The following is a 21,604-nucleotide window of genomic DNA, read 5'->3' on the forward strand; positions in this document are numbered from 1 at the left end:
AGGTCGAGAAACTTTCCATTGCAGCACTATGTATCTCGGATTTAAAACCTTTGAGGTTTGGAATTAGTTCTTGTTCCTATCAGAATGCATATCTACCATAAGTCAATTCTAGAATGATTCTTAAATGCGTGTAGAAGATTATACTAACGAAGTTTACCACCACTTTAAGAACCAATCGACATGCTTTATTAAATTGAATGTAAATCAGGATGGCAGCAAAAATAGCCATTTTGAATTTTAATAACCGATTATTTCCAATTTGCATTAAGTTCTGGGGTTTTATAATTATATTTAGAACCTTTCAGTCGGAATATTATTTAATAAGGTTTATACATTCAAAATCTTTTAAATTCCTGAGTTCAGTTTTTATCCCCTTCCATCTCTTTGGTGATTTTTAGGGTTAAAACTCGATGATTTTTTTTCCTTAACTCCAATGCCACCTTAATATCAGGAAATTAAAAAAAAACACACATGGCAATTCAGAAAAAAATAAAATGACAATGAAGGAGGGGGGGAATTCATCGATTTTCTCTTGAATTTCAAACTCTCATTTTTTATTTTAAATCTTATCGTGAGTTCATTGTTAACGCAAGTTAAAAGAAAAACGTACATCTATGTTAGTGCATAAGATTTTTAAATGATTTAAGATATCTGAAATGACTTTGTAAATAAGTTTTAAAATTCTCAATAAACCAACACGAAAAGGAATGCTGAATTTGATTTTCTTTTTTTTTCAATTGTTTTAGTGGTTGTTATTATTCTGAAATCAAAGTTTCGATACAATATGTTGATTATGATCCTGAACTCATGATTTTCCTTCGATTTCGAATATATTTTCAAGTACAACAAAATTCTAATAAGGAATCTTCCGTTCCCTAAAACTTCAATGCGACATCAACATTTGTTGTAATTACCATTGAAACTTTATTGTGGGGTATCGGTAATAGAAATGAATTTTCACAAATTTTAACAGCAGTTTGATCTCAGAACAACTTTGGCGATACCATTTTTTACTTTAAAATTATGATTCCAATCCCAATTAATAGCGAAATCAACAGAGGCAAAGAAAAGATTCGTATTGATGAATTTTCAAAAGCGACCTATATCAATCATCACAACAGATAACTCATTTATTTATTTATTCTACCAGAATAACGAAGTTCACTTTAATCATTGACAAAACTTTAAGATACAAAATATATTTAATTTTAATTATAATTATGCTCTCTTTTTTCTGAAAAGAAGGTCATTGGCGAGGTAGAACTTACCCAAGTAATAAATTAAGCTTTATAACAGGCTACTAGACCAAGTTTAGGTTTCATAAGAGGGTTAAAGAGTCTTACAAAACAATCAATATTTCTTGGGTATTCTACTTAGCCACGCCAGCGATCATGGAATTGGAAACGCTTAAGTTGTGCATAACCTAACCAAATATCTTTTCAGAAGTCTTTTTTAATTGTTGGTACATAAAATTATCTACACAACATTTCGTGTTCAATGATTTAAGGTGCACATGAGTAGTCAAATATGCTAAGCTAAGATGTATATTAGGGGGTTAAATTGAAGTATTTATTCTAGTTGAACTACGGGAGTAAACTACTAACATTTCATCCTTTTTCCTCCATTGACTACTAGGACGTGGCCGGGAGAGGGAGAGCATGAGAGAATAGATTGCTAATCCCAAGCTCCATTCTATTGGGTCATGCACAACATTGATGGCTTCGATCAATCACGGACTAGCAATCATTGGCGATGTGGAACTCCTTCTACTTAGCCATTTCTGGGATCTTGGAATCCAAAATGAATTATATAATATTGAAGATAATCAAAAATAATTGAGCATAAGAATGATAAACCTGAATTTTATTTCGAGTTTACCTTATCATTTCAGATGCATATGATGAGTAGTCAACCAAGCTGAGCTAAGCTATACACATCTGTTGTGAAAAAACTAAATTCTGCCTAATGAAAAACTAAACTAAACACTCTAAGTAACTCAACAAAAGTTGCAATTGCAGATTACAGCTGTTTGAGATTGATGGACCGACTTTTTTCAACCTTAATCTTTTAAGTGATTAATAATCTCTTTTATTTAAGGAACACTCCCACGGAGTGGAAAGTTTTGAATATTCTTAAGTTCATCAACTAGGAAAAGTTCAAAGATTAAAAAACTGCAGAATTAACGGGCACTTTGTAACGATTTTTTGACGGTTGAGGGAGGAGAGTGATCAACTTTTAGTAAGTTACAATTTGTTGATGTTGTACATGATTTTCCAATGAAATTCATAGAAATAGCGCCACAGAAAATAGTCACAGAATTTTAGATTCAAATCATAGAACTCGAGAATTTTTTTGTCAAAAACACAGAATTTTTTCAGCAACCTTGGTCATTAGAGTGCCCCGAATTACCCGACTTTTGAAAAAGTTATGCGCTGCAGGCCGAAATTGATCTTATGCCTAGTGCCAGATCTCATGCCAACTTTGGGCCAGATCAGGTAACGGGAAGGGGTCGCTCAACGAGCCTTAAGTTTGTATGGAATTTTGAGTCATTCTGTTCGGAAGGAACATAAAAATTCAGTTTTTCATCAATAAATTTGACTCCCTTCGCCAGATTTCTTTTGACATTGGTTTATCTTAAAGTCTAAATTATGAAAAAAAAATCCATTTCAACATTTCGATTACAGAAAAATGTATTGGGCTTCAAACGTGGGCTAACTTTTTTAAGGGTGATATACATCACTATTAATTTGGCCCTGAGTCGAACAAAAAAAAGTTAGCCCATTTTTGAAGCCTTTTAACTTTTTTTATCTTAACTTGAATCGAAACACAGTCCTCGAATAAAATATATATCATAATTTAGGCTTGAAAAAAATCATATTAAAGAGAAATCGGCCGAAGGGAACCAAAGTTATTCATAATAACTGTATTTTCACATACATACCTACCAAAGAAAGGAATCAAAATCCCATACAAACTGCAAGCTCGTTGACCGACCCCTTCCCGTGCTCCGATCTTGTCAAAATTTGGCATGAGATCTTGTTCTAGGTCAAGGATCAATTTTAGCCTGCAGCGCATAAAATTCCCAAGTTTGAAATTAACAATACAAATTTGGGACAATCTAGAGGTTATGCGTTTTGCTCGGGAGCTCAAGTCTTTACGCCAGTTGTCGTTAAGGCTATCAGATCATCTTTGGCGCAATGTACGTTTCAGTACATTTTCGGCATAGAGTTAGCTCGAACGTCTTCCTGACAGCCGTTAGTCATAAATTTGGTCCTCTCCGTCACTAAATGATGAAAATTTGCAAACAGAACTTCGGATACTCCAACAGCTTCCACATTTCCATTTGCGTATGACCTATTGAGAGCCTTGATCTAGGGGGATAGAAACAGAGATACGGCTACAAAGAGAGACATAGTTTATTATGTCTTACTGCTTGAGGTACAGGTCTAAACTGATAGGGAAAACAACAAGTTGGTTATCCTAGCAACAAAGAGATTGCTACTATGTTAACAGTAAGTATTACTACCTATAGAAACCGTCTATCTATACGTCTGTAAATTCATTTTCAAGTATCTAAGACCAGGCCCACCAATAATTGCTAAACCTCGAAACGAGTACATTCAGCAACATATCTATCAACCCATCATCGCACCAACAGTCGTTAACTTGATTCGAGAAATAGCATTCGAGTAGTAGGTTCTTACAGGATGCGTTTATGTAGCAACCCAGTAGCAACGCAGCCGGTCGTCGTTATCAGAAAATAAACAAACACAAATACCAAACAATCAAACACATAAATGGTGCGATCATGTTTTCCTATGCACGAAAATTCACCTTAAAGAAACTGCTATTTTAAGATTCAGTTACGAGCAAAATTTTGATACTTACACTATTCGAAAGATTGCATTTCGTTATAGGTGCTATCAACAGGTTGCCAAATTGTTCGGTTTTACCCGTATTTGCCCGAATTTTTGATACAAATTTAGCAAAAGTCTGGCCCGGCTCGGTTGCTTCGATTTCGTTTAAAAAGTCCAGATTTTGCCCGAATTTAATCACTTTTTTTTGTAAAATCTTTTTAAAAAAAACTATATCGAATTGTTATTATTTATTTTTTTTGGATTCAAAAACGAAGTTTTTGGACAAACTTTAACAAAATTATCATAACCGGTTTTTTAGGCCTAAAATGTGATTTTAAACGGTGATTATAATCTCCCACACCTCCAATGGTCCTTTGACCACGATGTAAACAGTTTACTACCGTCGAATCCATCGTCCGAAGCTGAAATTGCTCTAACTGAAATGATTATTTCTGCAGGTATGCATCAAATTTGTTGTATACCGAACGCCAATATGCGGTTTTAGGACCTTGTTTTTTCAAATAATCCTGAAAACCTGAACTTTTTTGAGTCACCTGTTTCGATTATTCCTACGGATCGTCATCATAAACCATACACTATATGCCTTGAAATCGTCGATCATTTGTGTGATCAGGAAGAACCTGTTAGAGTGTTTGATTTCGATTTCAATATATGCGATTACGGTCTTGTTACTGCTGCGCTCAATTCGATAGATTGGAATTCTCTTGAAGTTGCCAACAATGTGGATTCAGCTCTGAATGTTTTCTATGAAACACTCTACTCGGTTTTAAGACAAAACATTCCCTTGAAACGCCCGAAGAGTTTCAAACCAATAAAGCACGAGTAGTGGAACTCCGATCTAAGACGGATACGAAATCAGCTACGAAAGGCACGTAAAAGTTTCAACAAGAATCGTTCTGAAAATCGCAGATGCCATGTGAGATCCTTAGAGAATGAATTCAAAAACCTGAACGATCTGCGCTTCCGCCAACACATTTCTCAGCTTCAACAAAACCTCAAACGTGATCCATCGTCATTCTGGAAACACTTTAATCGAAGAAAACAGAAGCCATCTATTCCTGCAGACATGAGGTTTTATGGAGTCACTGCCTCTAACTCGACTGAATCGGCTAATATGTTCGCTGATTTCTTCCAAAGAATATATTTTTAAGCTAGTACCGACTCAAACAGCAACTACATAGCCTCTATTGAATCGTACGCCATTGTGGTGAACCTACAGTTTCTCACCATTTTCACTTCACATTTCTTCTACAATCGGACTTAATTAAAAAGCACTCAACCACAAGCTAGTTCGCTAAAAGTCGCCAAAAGAATGATCCTTTCGTCGTTTTTTTCAATGAGAACCGAACCGACGCATTCACAAACACAAACACAAACACGCTCGCGATTCACGAATACACTTCATTGACGAATTATTTTCGTTTAATCATCGCTGTTTAACGAACTTTAACACCCCACTGCTAAAAGGTATACAGTGCTGTCAGCATAAACGATTGATTTCATTTTGAACAAATACTATATTTATTTATTTATTTTTATTTCATTTCATTAATATGAAACAGACAAGTTCGATTGTTTCTATCATTCCATTTCATATTTATTCTATAACTCCATCTACCACAGATATCAACTTACCTTTACCGTGCTTCACTGAGCAGGGTATCTAAAGAAAATTGTCTTCGCTTGACCCAACTGAAGGTTCAGGTCCAGATCGCATACCCACAGCTTTTTTAAACTTTGCGCAGCCCGCAGCACCTTTAGCTGCCCCGATTTGTAGTATAATAAACCGGTCACTATCGGAAAGATCGTTTCCCAGAGCATGGAAAGTTGCGTCCATCTCACCGATTCACAAATCAGAAAATATTAACTGCGTAGATAATTACCGACCTTTATCAATCTTGAACTCAATATCTAAGATTTTTGAAGTCCTAATGCATGAACGAATATATGCCGCTGCAAAACTTTTTATATCTGAGGTTCAACATGGTTTTATGAAGCGAAGATCAACCGTGACCAATCTGATGTGCTATGTAAGCTCTTTGAGTAACAGCATGCAGAAAGGTTTTCAAGTGGACTCTGTTTATATAGACTTCGCAAAAGCGTTTGACCGTGTCCCGCACAAATACTTGTAGCTAAGCTGAATCAGCTAGATTTTTCTGAATGGGCGCTTGAATGGATTGAGTCATATCTCACGGACCGGCGTGCCTTCACGAAAATTAAAAACTCGCACTCGGAAACGTTTGTCATCCCATCTGGATCCTCAGGGGAGTCACCTTGGACAGCTTCTCTTCATTATCTTTGTAAACGACCTGTGCGCAACTCTTCAATCCGACACTCTATTGTATGCCGACGATCTGAAGATTTTTAGAAAGATTCACAGCACTGTAGACTGTCTCGCCCTGCAAGCGGACATCGCTACATTAGAAAGCTGGTATCAGATGAACGGAATGCAAGCAAATGCTAAAAAGTGCAAGATCATCAATTTTACCCGATCAAGAAATGTTATAAATTTTGACTACCAGCTATCCGGCCTTTGTTTGGAAAATACAAAATCTATTCTTGATCTAGGCGTTAAAATCGACAACGGGCTCACTTTCGCCGAGCACATCGCGCTAACCGTGGCAGAGGAATTTACAGCACTTGGGTTTCTTCGCCGAAACACAAGGGATTTTGACGACACTTATGCACTAAAAGCCATCTACTGCTCGTCCGTTCGTAGTATCATGGAGTATGCTGTCTAGGTATGGGCTCCCTCTCGGGTTGACAAATTTTGACATTGACGGATTTTGCCTGGATTTTAGATAAAAATCTGGAAACCTTTTGCTACCAGTTACCATAGCTAATTAGCTTTTTACCTCCAAACTCTTGAAGAAAATCTGAACTTTTATCGAATTCTCGAGTAATCGAAAGTTTGATAGGATGACCACCGAAAGGTTTACTCAACCTTGAATTAAGCATTCCTATATAGCATTTTACTCAGATCAAAATTTAAGTTTTTTTTCGAAATTTTCAAGGTCATAGTCGAAGCTTGGTAGAAGGCTCAGCAGCTTTTCAATGAGACCACCAAAAATAGTTATGTAGAAAAATGAAGCGTTCATTTTATATCTAGATTTGAATTATTACACTCCTAAAGTAATGTTTCAGTACTGCTTTTACTTTTTATGAAAATTATATTTGAAGAATTTGAATGCTTGAAGCTTGACGCGTTACCTTTGTACTATGATCTGCGGCTGAAATAATGGCATTAAAAACACCAGCGTTAATACAAATCTGTGGGTTTCAAAATTAACATTTCACCAAGTGAACTGAATAATTCAGTCGATTTACAATGTTTATCATTTGAACTTGAAAGTATGTCTTATGGAAGAATGCTTATATTTATTATGTTTATGATATGTCATAAATACTCGACCAAAGTCATGAAAAGATTAACATTCTGCTATCTATTATATAAAATTCTCTTGTAACGGTGTTTGTAGTACTACTCCTCCGAAATGACCCAAACGATTCGAATGAAATTATTTTTAGAATATTCTGTTGCCATGCGAATCGGTTTATATTGAATAAAAACAACACAACCTCGCATGAATTGTCCGTAATAATTAAATTTGCAGATTTTTAAATGAAATTAAAGTCATGGCTTCCATTTTTTTTTGAGATTTTTTTTCCTTTGTTTTTCGTCTCCAAGGTCGAGGCGTCGCGAGCAGACGTCGTATTTTTGCGCGTATTTCTCAACCAAGCATATTTTCAATGCAAGTGGTGGCGATATGAAGCCTTGATGTGATTTTTTTGTTCTTGATTCCTAGCTCATTTTTACAGCACATGGTTATGAATGACGCCTAGATGTGATTCAGGTTGACATTTTGTTGATCGAATAAAACTTATAATATTCGTTTTCCCAAAATCTGAAATTGAAAAGTCAGGCATCCATTTTTAGAGATTTTCTTTTCTCCGAGGGGTTTGTTTTTCGTCTCCATGGGCGAGGCGTCGCTAGCAAACAGATAATAGTAACCAAAGCATACTGTTCATTGATCGCTGGAAATTTAAAAATTGGGCGCCTATTTCTCAACCAAGTATCTATATTTCTTATGCACGTGAGGCCGTGCTTATTTGTAAACAGCACATGGTAATAAATGACGCCTAGATGTGACACGGATTGATATTTTATCGATCGAATCAAAACCATATAAACGATTTCAAATAATAAAACCATTTTTAATTCGTGTTAATCTATTATTATTATTATTTTTATTAGACATTTTACCATTGATATGGCATTCGTGTCTGTAATCGTGTTAATTTAAGTAGTTAATTGTTGTCCAAAAAATTTGAATTTTGTAAAAATTAATATGAAATAATGTTTTGTAATGTTATGCCACTTTGCGGACGTTTGAAAATAAGAAATTGGGAAGCTTTACAATCAATTTCGTATAATCCAATACGCCTAAAATTTCTAACTAAACAAGAGCCTATTCTGTATATTTATAGAGAATTTTAACCAACTTGGTCATTCGTCCTCTCAACAAGAGTCTGTTCTTTGAAATAGATTACCCGATCAGAAGAGAAAAACTAAATTATATCAAGATGAGATATTTTGATATTCAATTTTTTCCTATCTGGATGAGTTATAATTTAGTACTCGTAGGATGTTAAAATATCTCAAATTATATCAAAAAATCTATACGATCATAGCTAAATTATATCAGTTTTTGATATGCTCCTATCAAGATTATATCTCGTTCAGATGGCATGGTTTGATATTGGACAGAACAAAACCTATCAAAATTATAACTTATCAAGATATGAGTGCTTCGAGAAAATTTTCTAGTGGAAGGTCAATAAACCACATTATTTGATAAAACCATGCCCCATTTTTGGTTTCCCAAAATTGTGATTCAATTTTATGAATCTGTTGAGTGAAACTCGATAATGTAAGGTTTGAGATATCAAAATAAGATATAATCATTTTATTTAAGCACAATCCGAAAAAAATCTTGATCAATGAATATGAGCTCAACCCCATTCAAGTTTGTCAATCAGAATAAGATATAATTCAGATTGGAGAAACTTAAAATCTAAAATTCGGAGTACTTAATTATAACTGAATCATATGTAAATATCTTGGTGAGATACGTTTAAGTAATTATTTTGATATGCTCTCCTGATCGGGTAGATAGGATTGAAGTTTTAAAAGGCCGAAAGAACTATTTGATTTTTTACAAACGTAAATTCAAGTTATGAATAAAATAATCTACTTTTAAAAAACAAAAAGTGAGAATATGCATTTTCCGGAAGAATTTTCAATTAAGAAAGTAGACTAGAGCAAGTGCAAACTTTCAACTTTTACAAAAAATGTATAAATTATTTCTTCATCTAAAAATGGTTGGGCCAAAATAAAAATTGGATTAAATAAACTTAACTCTTTTTTAAAAATCATTCATCAAAAAACTGTTTACACGTTTATGTTTGTTTACACACAATTCAAGTACAAACTTAACATGAAAAGTGTGTTTTTGTTTAAGTTATTTTGGCTACATAGAAGAGACTTTTGATTCACTTTTTTGTTGAAAAGTTTTTTTGTGATTGATATTCCAGGGGCTGCTGATTTTTATGATGAACTTTTAATATGACCTGAAAGTGTTAAAAATAATATTAATTCCTGTAATTTCTTAGGTGGAATAAATGAAAACGCGTCATTTAGCTATGAAACATCTACAATTCAAGAATTTTAACTTTATCAGTGATTTAACATTATTATAAAAGTCTTTGTAAATCAAGGTCCTTTGGTTGAACAGCATTCAGTGAAATTGAAGTACCGAGCATTAATTTATTCCGGAAAAAAAACTTAGGATATATCAATGAAAGTTGATTCATTTTAAAGTCTTTTCACTGACGCATCTGAATAAGACCTATGTTTTTTCACTTGCCCCAATAAATGGGACAAATGTATACTTCGATATTTCTTTTTGTCAACATAAAAATTTTTTTTTTTGAAAATATAACTTTTTTCAGAGAATATGAAAGTTGAACTGTGGTGATATTCGTAAGGATTTGACCGGTGTTTCATTTTTGAAAATTAAGATTTACAGTAAAAAAGACACATAATTTTTACTAACCCTTCGTTTCATCAAGTTACAAATTTGCAACAATTAATGTATGAAAATTGAAAAATTGTATTTTATTTTAATTTTATTTCTTGATGTACACATCATTTCTAACTGTTTAAAATAAATTTAAAAGAAAAATAAAAAAAAATCATGAAACGAAGGGTTAAGGTTTTGTTTATATGATAATTTCCAGGAAACAAAATTAACTCATGAAACCATCGAAGCCTGAACAGATTATTTCTTTTCGATCTATTAAATTTAAGAAAAATCTGCTTTTCAATTAAATGTTATTAAATCTTAAAAATATAAAGTAATCCTAAATGAAATCGCAGATCACCACCAACAATGTTCAAGAAATTTTGAAATCAGAATTTCTTCAATTAAAATCTTTAAAATAATGGGTGAATATATCTAAACATATGATTTCCTCTTTTCAAAACCAATCGTTTCTTTGATTCATTGGGTTAAAGTTCAAAGTAATTAATTTGCATTTTGCTTGAATGAAAAAAGGAATTTGCAATACACAAAATCGCCAGATTTAATGTCATGACAAGTGCTGTTTGGGAACACTTTAAGTTGAAATGTGTAAAGTCTATAACTTTAGTATCAGGCGAATCTTTTTGGAAATGATTTTGGTGAAAATATGGATTTTAATTCAAACTGCTTCGAAGGATGAGGATGGTGAATAAAAAGCTGTTTGAAAATGATTAGTAAAAAATCTTTTCTTATGTTTTTTTTTTATTTCTTCAGCTCTAAAAAATACACCATTTAAAGCTAATTGGGAGATGGAAGCGCTGCGCCAGGAAAAATATTCGGCAAATACTCCAAAAATTGTCCCGATATTAAAAACAATATAACAAAACGGAATAAATCTACTGAATGGAATACAGCAAATGAAACATACATATTATCAACATACAGTTATTTATTGAACAAGTTACAAAAACTGGATTTTAAAAGACCCGTTGAGTTTAAATTCTTTGGTTTAATTTTGATAGAATTGAGCGGGACGATTTGAGTAAAAGGAAAGAAGGGAAATGTAAAGAAAACTAGGAAAAACAGAAAATGGACGCCAAATTGAACATGGTAAGACGAAGTTTACCGGGTCTGCTAGTACATATATATATTTTCATTGCTCATACATTTGATTTTCAAATTAATGAGCTTTCCTGTCGTTTATGACTGTAAACTTAAGCATGAAAAAGCCCTCAGGCAGCAACCCTATTTACCAAAAATATAAATAATCGATCTTGCTTTGCTTCGATTTTTAGGTTGATCGATCCTGGAACCATTCAGCTGAATCGATCTTGAGAATCGATCTTTTCCAGAAGATCGAACAATCCTAGTCCCGTGGCGACGAACGTGTTACTAGTGGGATTCACGATAGTGCACTTCTATGAAAACTAATAATCGAGACCACTTTAAGGAATACCTCTCCTCATTACGACTCACAGTCAGGGATGCAATGTTCTTGATTTTTCAGGATTTGCCTGATTATTAAAGGTCCTGTCTGATGACCTGAAAAGCCTCGTTTTCCCCTGATTTTTAAAAATAAACCTGATTTTGCCTAATTTTTTTATTTTAACAGAAAATTTAATGTTTCAGTAGGCAGAATTTTGTACGGATCCGTACAAAACTCAATAAAAATTCAGTGTTTGCTCATCCTTAATTCAATCTTAACTCAATAACTTCAAACTCTATTGGATTCCAATCTTTTATCAGTGTTTTATAAATGGTTTCAGAATATTTTGGCGTCCTGAACTCGAATTGTTTCAGATTTTGTTTATTGCATTCCGTTTTATTGATAAGGCGTTTTAAAACATTTTTATGATAAATCAATCATTGATATCTTTTTACTATATTTCACTTATTTGTTGAAGAGAGCATAGCGTTTTAAATTATACTTTAAAATATTTCTATGATTCATTATAATTTAAAATTTTTCGGGATTTCGTTTCAACAGAAAGTAAAAATAAATAAAATTTCTTCCACTTCAAAGTCAAATTTACTTGCAGTCTTCTGGAAAGTTGATTATTGCGTAAAATTTAAATTTCCAATATCATTTTATATTCTACAGTTGCTGTTTATCTTAGATGCTGAGAAACTCCTTATAAAAAGCTGGACGTTTGTTGATTAAACATGTCATGTTTTCTCCCAACAACCAGCCAATTGCATAATCTTCAAAATAGTAAGTATGGAATCGGAATAAATTGATTTATGTTTCAAAGTCAGCAACTTACGCAAATGTACCTTTTATCAAAATTAATTGACTAGAGGATTAACATGAATGAACATTAAAGTTTCTAAAACTTTTCTTGCCTATCTTTTGTTACGATAACTTTTGAAATCTGCCACATTTAAGCTTAACTTTGCGAGAACTACTATGAAGAATTTTTGCAAAAGGCTTTGATAAGTATCTCAAATATTAAAGTTTGAATTAAACAAGTCCAAAACGGCAAATTTTCAAACAACTGCCGAATCACATATTTGAAAAACGTTATATTTCGTGAATTCAACGTGTAAAGCTGGTCAGTCTTTGATAGGAAATATGAATAACAAGCATGAAATTTATTTAAAAGAATTATCAACGGTACTGTGTATCAGCCAGCTCCATGACATTTTACAACGGTAACTTTAGAAAGCACTCAGCTCGATCATTTTATGTTAGCCTTATTTTCCCTGATTTTTATTTGCGAGCTCCCTGAATTTGTGAACAAAATATTGGCAATCCTGCTAACAGTTTAAAATCTCCTCTAACGACTCGAGAACTGAAATTTCTTCTTCCCTTCTTCTTCTCGATTCGAGGCATGATCTCTCTTCTCACGTCTAAAGATCCGACATCTCCTCGCGTTGAGTCAAGATTAACATAAACATATCCCTCGACTCGACGACTCGAGGCCCAATTTCTCCTCTAACGAATCGAAGTCCTACTTATCATAAGATTGTCCTTTAAATTGTTATGGATTCCTAACTTTCAAGTTCCTACATTATTGCAATGGCGACCGTCAAAAGTTGAAGAACCGAAAATTTTTTGAACTTTGAATAACTCAATTACACCTCGATATCTTTTCCAGCTTCTTCAAAACGGTCAAAAAAGGTCAGGTTCCCTTACAGAAAATTCGGGCTTGAACTTTTCTATTATTGCTCACTTTTTGATTGTAAATATACTAATTTTTTATCCTTCTAGTCGACAAAAGGCGCAAAAACTTGGGTCTTAGGAAACACTGCTCCAAAAAAAATTGGTCACCGAAACATTTGACCGTCTGCAGCATCCGGGCTGCTTGACTTGTAATATTTGGGTCCCATCCCAACTTCCACCGCAAGCAGCGAATCAACGGATGCCACCGTTGCCGCTTGTCGCTCTGGCCGGAATTGCTTGCTAAGTAGTACTGTGGGTGCAGTAAATTTTAATCTGCAGCACTTACGACGACGGCGACTGCAACAACTGTCTAGTAGCATGGAATGTGATTTTGCTGGCCCGCTCCATGAATCTATGCTTATGTCCGAGCCAGTTCTGTAGGACACAGTTTGGTTGGTCGGTCCATCGGTATGCGATGCACTTTCGATTATAAAACAATTACACGAGCAGTAATGGCATTTATTTACAATGTCGAGCAGAGATTATTATGAGAGTTTTACGAGAACGACGGTATGTTAATGTTGTTATGATTTCTAAATTTATTGCGGCATAATTTGTCGAGGTATTTATGGAAAGTGGAAATAGCTATTTGATGAATTAATGTTATTATGAACCGAGAAGGCACAGATAAAATATTTGCCTACGAATGATGAAGGTGGTGAATGATGGCTTTAAATATAAATAATACCAAAAAAAATACATTTTAACCATAATATCGTTATTATTTCGTTGAAATGTCGAAAATCTAGCCGACGGCAAGGCAGCTTCCAAACCCATTACGAAACACGATACATGATATTTAACTGGAATCCCTTACAGTTACTCGATTGCATCTCATATTAAATTTAACTGAAGCACCACTGCAGTTTGCCCAAATCGCCAGAGCCAAGCGCCAGAATTCTGTGCCAGTTGCATAATGAAGTTCGGCCACTGTTGCATAATGTAATTTATTGTTTCCCTGTTCGGGCAGCATAACAGCAGTTGTAACTCTATTAGAAAGCCCCCCTCCCGGGGCGTAAATTTTCATTTGTCGAAGTTGTGTTATGGGCCAGTAAACATATCAACGACTCGGATCCACGGGTACATTTACGGGTACATACCATATTTATATACATAGTTAGAGTGAACTGGCAGCCTCCGGGAATGGATTTTTTTTTGTTTTTGTCAATTTCCCTTTAAAACGGATGGCATTCTCGTCATGTGATGCAAACACTTTTCCGTGAAAGCATTTCGCGCATAAAAATTTAATTTTCCTTGCTTTATTTCGGCGACTCGTCAGCAGAACCGACCTTTTGGGCCGAATTCTTGCTAATAACTTCCCACTTATCGCGATTTGAGCCCAAAGTTTTTTTTTCCTCCCAATTCATCTCCGGCCGGCCAGTGTAACAACTTAATGACATGATCGCGGAAAGTTTTGAAAAAATCACGATAAAAAAGCAAGCTTTCGTAGCCGGGCAGATTCGCATATTTATGTTAGATGTTGTACCGACCGGTTCAATTATCGTTGACGTGTACTCTCGTGACTCTCTGGAGCCACCGATGACGACCGGCGGGATTTGTCATGGTTTTGAATGATGTTTGCTTAGCGTCGTCATGTAGCGCTGTTTCGAAAATCCCATAGCATTTGATATTGCTAAGTATCTAATTAGATTTTTGTGTGTGTTGAATTTAAGATGTAATGCGTAATGCAGGACAGTAGTTAAACAAAACAAAATAAGAACTGAAACCATAGGATTCTAACAACTGAAAATGTTTCTGATTAGAGAGATTTTCTACAAAGCTTCGAATGAAAATAAAGATATGAAATAAGGACAGTTTCATTATCAGCTGGGCTAATCAAACTGAGAAGTAATAGTCAAGTGATGCTTATAGCGATCATAACAAAATCCGATCATTTTGCCTCTGTGGGGACGATCGTTTTCACTTTTTTCTAAATTTTTCATTCCACTGGGAAAATAGTAGAGGTTAATTTCAGTATTAAATAGTTACCTGTACCTGATTCTAAACCCTGGTTTATCATGACCTTAAATCATCCTGCTGATCCTGAACTTGGTTCCCGGTTTCCGGTCTTCGTTAAGACCCCTCGTACTAAATGCTTGATTCTGATCCGGTATACTGAGTTCTGGTGGTGATCCTCTGGTGGAACTCAGATTGAGTTTTTAAAAATTCCTGATTTCGGGTTCAAGAAAAAAAATATTAAAAGATTTATCAAATAATGATGATGAGTTTCGATGAAAATAAAAATTATTTTCAAGTTTTTTCTTTAATTTTGCTAAATAATCTTAACCACATTTGCCCGAATACTGCCCCGATTCTGGAAACCTTAAGATTAAAAATATCAATGTGATTATTTCGGAAGCCCTTCATCCCGTGATGTTTATTATATTTTCTTAAAAAATCATAATGAAACTGAATTTACGTCATGGATTTTTTAACACTATTTTTAACTTTTTGTTATACATTATCTGTTTGTTACAGATAATGTATAACAAAAATTGGATTGTTACTTTAGGATGCGAGGAGAACTCAACTCCCGGTTGATTTCAAATTTTGAATATGTAATCAGAGTCCGTTTGCACACACAATCCTGTTGAACATCATATAGGGTGTCCCTTTATGTCTAAGAACGATTTAAAATCAACACTATAAACAAAATGACTTTGACAACTTTTACCAGTATTTTGCGAAGTTTTTGATAGAATCTGCACTCTGCAGGCTTCACATGTTTTTTCTCAAATACAGCTTTGTATGAGTTCAAAAAGTTTCAATTGGTCTCGCTTGAGCACAATTTGACAGATTTATCTTATTCTCATATTTGGACTTAATAGGTTTGGTACCAAGTCAGAAATGTAAATCTTACAATCCATACTAATAGCAGCTGTTTGACAATCAGTTCACAAAAGCTACAGCTTAAAGAAACAAAAAAAAATTAAAAATCTGAAAAAAAAAAACATTAAATTAAAATCTGGGAATGACTCTTTTTTTTTAAATTCTTGTTTTGTTAGCTTTGTGAAAAACTATTGAAATAAGGGTCTAAGAGTAACAAACATTCAGGCTTGATTTTTCGAATAAAATATTATCCTAGGCTCGATTGAAATGCTGGAAAATAAAAACCCCGTCTAGCTTAATTTTTGTTTAAGCTAAAATATCTCAATTATTTGTGAAAAAAAATTATCAAAAAAATATTTCAAATTAAAACTATGAGACAATCTTTATATGTTTAAAAAAAAGGAAAAAAATGTTGAAATATTAAAAAACGACAACAGAAAAAGTACTGAAACCCCTGTAGTTAGTTTGATTTTTTTTTTAATTTTTAAAAACAAAAGTTGTTGGAAATCATAAAACTGGACTTCTGTGAATTTTTTAAGGATTTTTTTCTTGGGTTTAAGAAGGATTATATGATTTAATCTGCTAGAACCTATGTAGGTACGCTACAGTACTGAAGCCAAATCAAACCCACTTATGTTTTGGAAGAAAAGATATTATTTTTGTGGAGCAGATAATGAAAAACATTCCTAACTTATCATTGAGTCGCCTGAAAGTGAGTTATGTTGCGTTTTTAAATTTAATCCTAATAAGCCAACTGGTCACAGAAAACTGACCAGTTTTTTTACCCTTCAGAACAAGTTTCGTCGAAATTGCACTGTGCTTTCGGAATTTCAAAAACTTTTGAAGCGAAATATATAAATGGAGGCATTTTCAGTTGGTAAATTCCTTCTTTTCATCATAAATTTTTGTTTACAGCAAACAGTTGTACATGCAAAAAAACAGATGGTTGTATGTGGTACTAAATACCCAAAAAAAAACAAGTGTTGACAGAGATTGAGGAAAAGTTGAAGAGAAATTTTTAACAAAAGAATAAACATGAACAAAACTTGTCTACGACAGTAAAAATTAAAAGTTTTACTAAATTATACACATAAACTAATTGCTGACAAAACTATTGCATAATTCGAAAAAATATCTTATTAAGTTTTAGGGTGGTCCAAAATAGGTCCGTTACCCCATCATTTACGGGCTCTTGATTTGACAAAATCAGCTAGTTTTTAACTTCGCTCTGGCTTCTTCTATTTCTTATATATCTTTAGACCCAATCCTATCATGGTTTGATGGACTATGCTACGAAGGGATCCCACTTTCTTGGCCACATCCCAAACTGGGGCAGCCTTCTTACTACCGTAAGCACGCATGACTTTCCGGTCCAAAGTTTTGTCCACTGGACCTGGTTTTTGATTTTTGCGTTCCTCTCCATAGATCCGAATCGCATTTTGGACAGCTCCAATACTTGTTTTTTTTTTTCATTTTCGCCATCTGAATCAGTGAAAAGTTGGGGAAAATACACCATTTGCGCACGATACCTTTGTGCTTTTCCGGGAAAATGCATTTTATTCTCATGAAAATTATGTAAAATGGAGTTCAGGATACACATGAGTTTTAAACTGTGAACAACAACGCACGGCAGAAATAAATCTACAAAACGTCATCCGGAATGAGCAGGATTGTATCAAAATCGTGCTTAGACACAATGGGACACTTCATTAATGTAAAATAAAATCGGATTTTATTTCAAAAATGACATTTTCGGAAAATTTAGAAATTGACTCACAAAAAAAACAAACACATGGTTTAATTCATGAAATTAACTCAAAGAGGATTCTTTGGTCATCAGAATTCATGTAACCTACTGGTGGAAAATAAACCAGGGAATTCTTGTTTTAATCTGGTTTGTTGTTTTTAATGTTAAACATTGCAAATTATTCACTAACAACGTTTAAAACTCAAATCTTGAATTTGAATGGAGTTTGCAAAAGAAGAAAATAAATCATATTTGAACTGCAGGCTTTAAATTACATACCTACTGACTTTTGAAAACTTGTTACAACCTATGGTCGAATTCTTTGAATTTTCTGATTATTTCTTGCTTTAGTACAATAAATTCTTCATTTTGATAACGCTCTCAATTTTAACGCTTAGAGCTTCAGCAAACATTCATATTTGGAATTTAATTTGAAAGATTCTGTAACTTTTTTAAATATTTTACAAATTGAATATTGGAACAATAAACTAGTTTTGTTACAGAATTTGTATCATCGACCATCTTCTGACTTTCGGGTAGGGAAATAAGAACGACTTCTAATGAGGAAAACTAAGAAAAAAAATTTGATTGACCATTACAGTTTTTTCCGCAAAAAAAACTGTATTTATTTTAAACAAACTTGACATTCTGGCAACCCTTAAAACATTACATTGGACGCTTAACCAAATTGTAAACAACCTTTTGGTGGAATTCACTTCTAGAGTGACTAATATAATATTTGATGCAAAAAAACTTTCAAAGAATTAGCCAGTATCATAAATTGGATTTTTTTCAATTTTTGCTGAATGCTTTTTTTGTCCAAGCAAAAATACTACAATAACAAATCAGTTACCCAAAACCGCCTTCACCTCCCCATGAGGCGGTTCTTCCAATACACCAGCAACATCTGAATCGAATTCTACAAATTTGCAAATTTAGTATTTATAAGATCGTTTAAGTTTCGTGGTTTATTTAGTAAAGTATTGTTCATTTTTTAATTGGTTATGTTGAGTTATTCTTTTAGTTGTAACATCAGGCGAAAAAATTAAAAAAGGGAAGGAACAGCCTATATGCGCAGTCACTGAACGGGCCTAACGGGTCGACAGCATTGAACGCACTTAGATTATATGAGTCATATAGATGACAACTCACAAATTGGGTCGATGAGAGAGTGAGAAAAGAAAGCTGCAAATTTGCGATTTCAAAGCTAATTTTTGACAGGTCGTGTGTGTGCAAGAAAATGTAAACAAACGGGTGGAAATACTAGCTTCTAATAAATCATTATTATCTTTGATTTGGTTAGGATTTTCAGAAAATGACGGATATAAATTTGAAGTAGAAGGATCAGAGATTATTGTGAGCTATAGGAGAAAATGTGTATGTGCCGTGAAGCATCGCAAATCGACAACAAAAAGGTAAATTTTTTACTACTCCAGAAACTCTTCCGAGTATTGCACATATTTTTGAACGAAAACTCGAGCCAAAGGCACATTTTCAATGGCAGTTTGTTAAAAGAGTAGTCAATTAACGTTCCTTTAAAATTTGGGAAAGACCCAACAATTGGTAAGCTAGAATTTTTTATTCGAAAAAACATAAATTTTTGCTATTTTCTATTTTCTATTTTTTTTGGGGAAATTTTATTGAAAATTATATTTATACAACCACTAGCTTTAGAAAATTTTGAATTATAATTTAACATTTTATACTGTCTTAGGCTGAAACTATTTAAATTTTTATTTAACGTATTTATTAAATGTAACAACTAAACCAAATCCAATAGTTATAGTTTAAAGTAATATCGAGAAAACCGTTCTTTTATACAGACCAACGAGAAGCGCATAAAGTTTAATATAAAGATATGATAAAAAATATAGATTATTGGAAAAAATCAAAAGTTAAGAAAATGGACGAAAAGATTGATTCACATGGGGGCCGTTCAGATTAGAGTGGTCAAACCGGTTTTACCGAAACCGGTAAAACCGTCCATTTTCCCAATACCGGAATACCGACTTTTGGGACGGTAAAAAACCGGTATTTCCGGTAAATTTTTCTCCATTATTTGGCACTGTTCTAAAATTGGCACAATTAAATGTTTTTTTTTACCAAATATTTATGAGTACAAATACTCTAATTTTGTTCAATCAGCTTCACAATCCAAGCTCTATAAACCTTACTGCAAGGTTTATGTGAGATTTTAATATTGCTAAAACTTGTTAATGGAATTTTTTGCATAAAAGCTTTTTTCATGAAACTAATTGAATTTTTTTGCATTAAAGCTTTTTTCATGAAACTTTACAGATTTCAGTTCAGCTATTGAACTAACAATCCACAACATTTAAAGACTGAACAAGTGTGCAATGCGCAATGACTGAAAAAAAGACACAGCTACAAGTAATTTAAGATTGCTTCCCAATAATCACTGAATTTTACATTGATAACCTGGAATTTGGTAAAATTTGCAAAAATGTTACAAAAATCTATAAACAGGCCAAGTTTATCAAAATCCTTCTAGGCAGTGCCCGACTTTCACAAACTTGAAATTTAAAACCAAAAATATTAAAAACTTATTTTAACTTTTCAGCAGAGTCAGCGTTTAAACACATGTTAGACTGTTTGCATGATTTTTTTTATCAATATTTTCAAGATAATTGATGGAACTCTGTTGTTTTTGTTTTAACACTGTTGAAGAATTTTTGTTTTTCCAAACAAAGCAGTTAAAGTTTTTATAAATTGGCATTAGTATAGGGTTGCCATCCGTCTCGCAAAAGCGGGACATGTCCCGCTTTTTTGTTGAATGTCCCGCCGTCCCGCTTTTTCCTCAGAATGTCCCGCTTTTTTCTTGGAAAACTTTTACAAAGTTCATTGACTTACACTAGTAAAAATCAACCTCCAGCCTCAATTTGGATTCATTGGTTTAACAAAGAAAACTTTCAAATAGGTTTTTTTCTCCTCAAAATAAGCAGCATTTTTAATAGTTTATACTAGACTATACTTAATAACTCTAATTTTCCTAGCATTATAGTAAGATTCAGATTCGGTTTAGCGTTCTTAGAGCATGTTGAACCAATGCAATTTAAATAACTTTGGTATCAAGGAAATACTTTTTAAGTTGCTTCCAAATGATTATAGATCTTAATTTTTCGTCGTAATCTTTATTAAATTTCCTTATTTTATGCACCATCTTTTTAAGATTCAATTGTCCAAAGTACACAATGATGAAAATTTTCTTGAGTTTTCTATTTTTTTTACATATTTTAAGTGTGTTTGTTATTACTCAAAGGTTTTATACGGGGTATCGAATCCGCCGTTGACATGTAGGACTTGAAATATTTTCTATCAAATAACGTGATAATTCGCGAGAACCATTTAAAATAAACGTGCTTATGGCCAAGGTTGCCGAAAAAAAATTCCGTGTTTTTGACAAAAAAAAATCTCGAATTCTGTTATTTGAACCTATAATTCTGTGACGGTTTTCTGTGACGCTTTTTCTATGAAGTTCATAGGAAAATCATGTCAGACATCAACAAATCTTAATTTCTTACAGTTTCAATTGAAAGAAAAATCAACTTACATTACCTTTTTTTCATATTTTCATGAATTATAGCTAAAAATAAAAAGTCGAAAATGACGAAAAAAATTGAAATTTTGGAAATCTGTACAAAATTTAGAAAATCTGTGAATTCTGTGAAAATTTTAAAAATCTGTGATCTGTGACATAGATTCTGTGACGAAATTTTGCTCAAAATTCTGTGATAATACAGATTTTTCTGTGATTTCGGCAACCTTGCTTATGGCAAAAAACCTTGTAAATAGAAGTCATTTGAGAAAAAAACTGAGCAAAATCGATCCGCGAAACAAAACCTTAGTGTACTTTTTATGAACAACTTTGGCTGATGGTTAACGA

The 21,604-nt window shown here is 33.3% G+C and overlaps 1 protein-coding gene across 2 annotated transcripts in view; it reads left to right on the forward strand.

Annotated features, from left to right (window-relative positions):
* Positions 1-21,604, forward strand: part of LOC129744755 (uncharacterized) — a 429,246-nt gene that overhangs the window by 401,889 nt on the left and 5,753 nt on the right. The gene's annotated exons all lie outside the window — the stretch shown is intronic.

The sequence above is a fragment of the Uranotaenia lowii genome, chromosome 2 (genome assembly GCF_029784155.1).
Source record: "Uranotaenia lowii strain MFRU-FL chromosome 2, ASM2978415v1, whole genome shotgun sequence".
NCBI lineage: Eukaryota > Metazoa > Arthropoda > Insecta > Diptera > Culicidae > Uranotaenia > Uranotaenia lowii.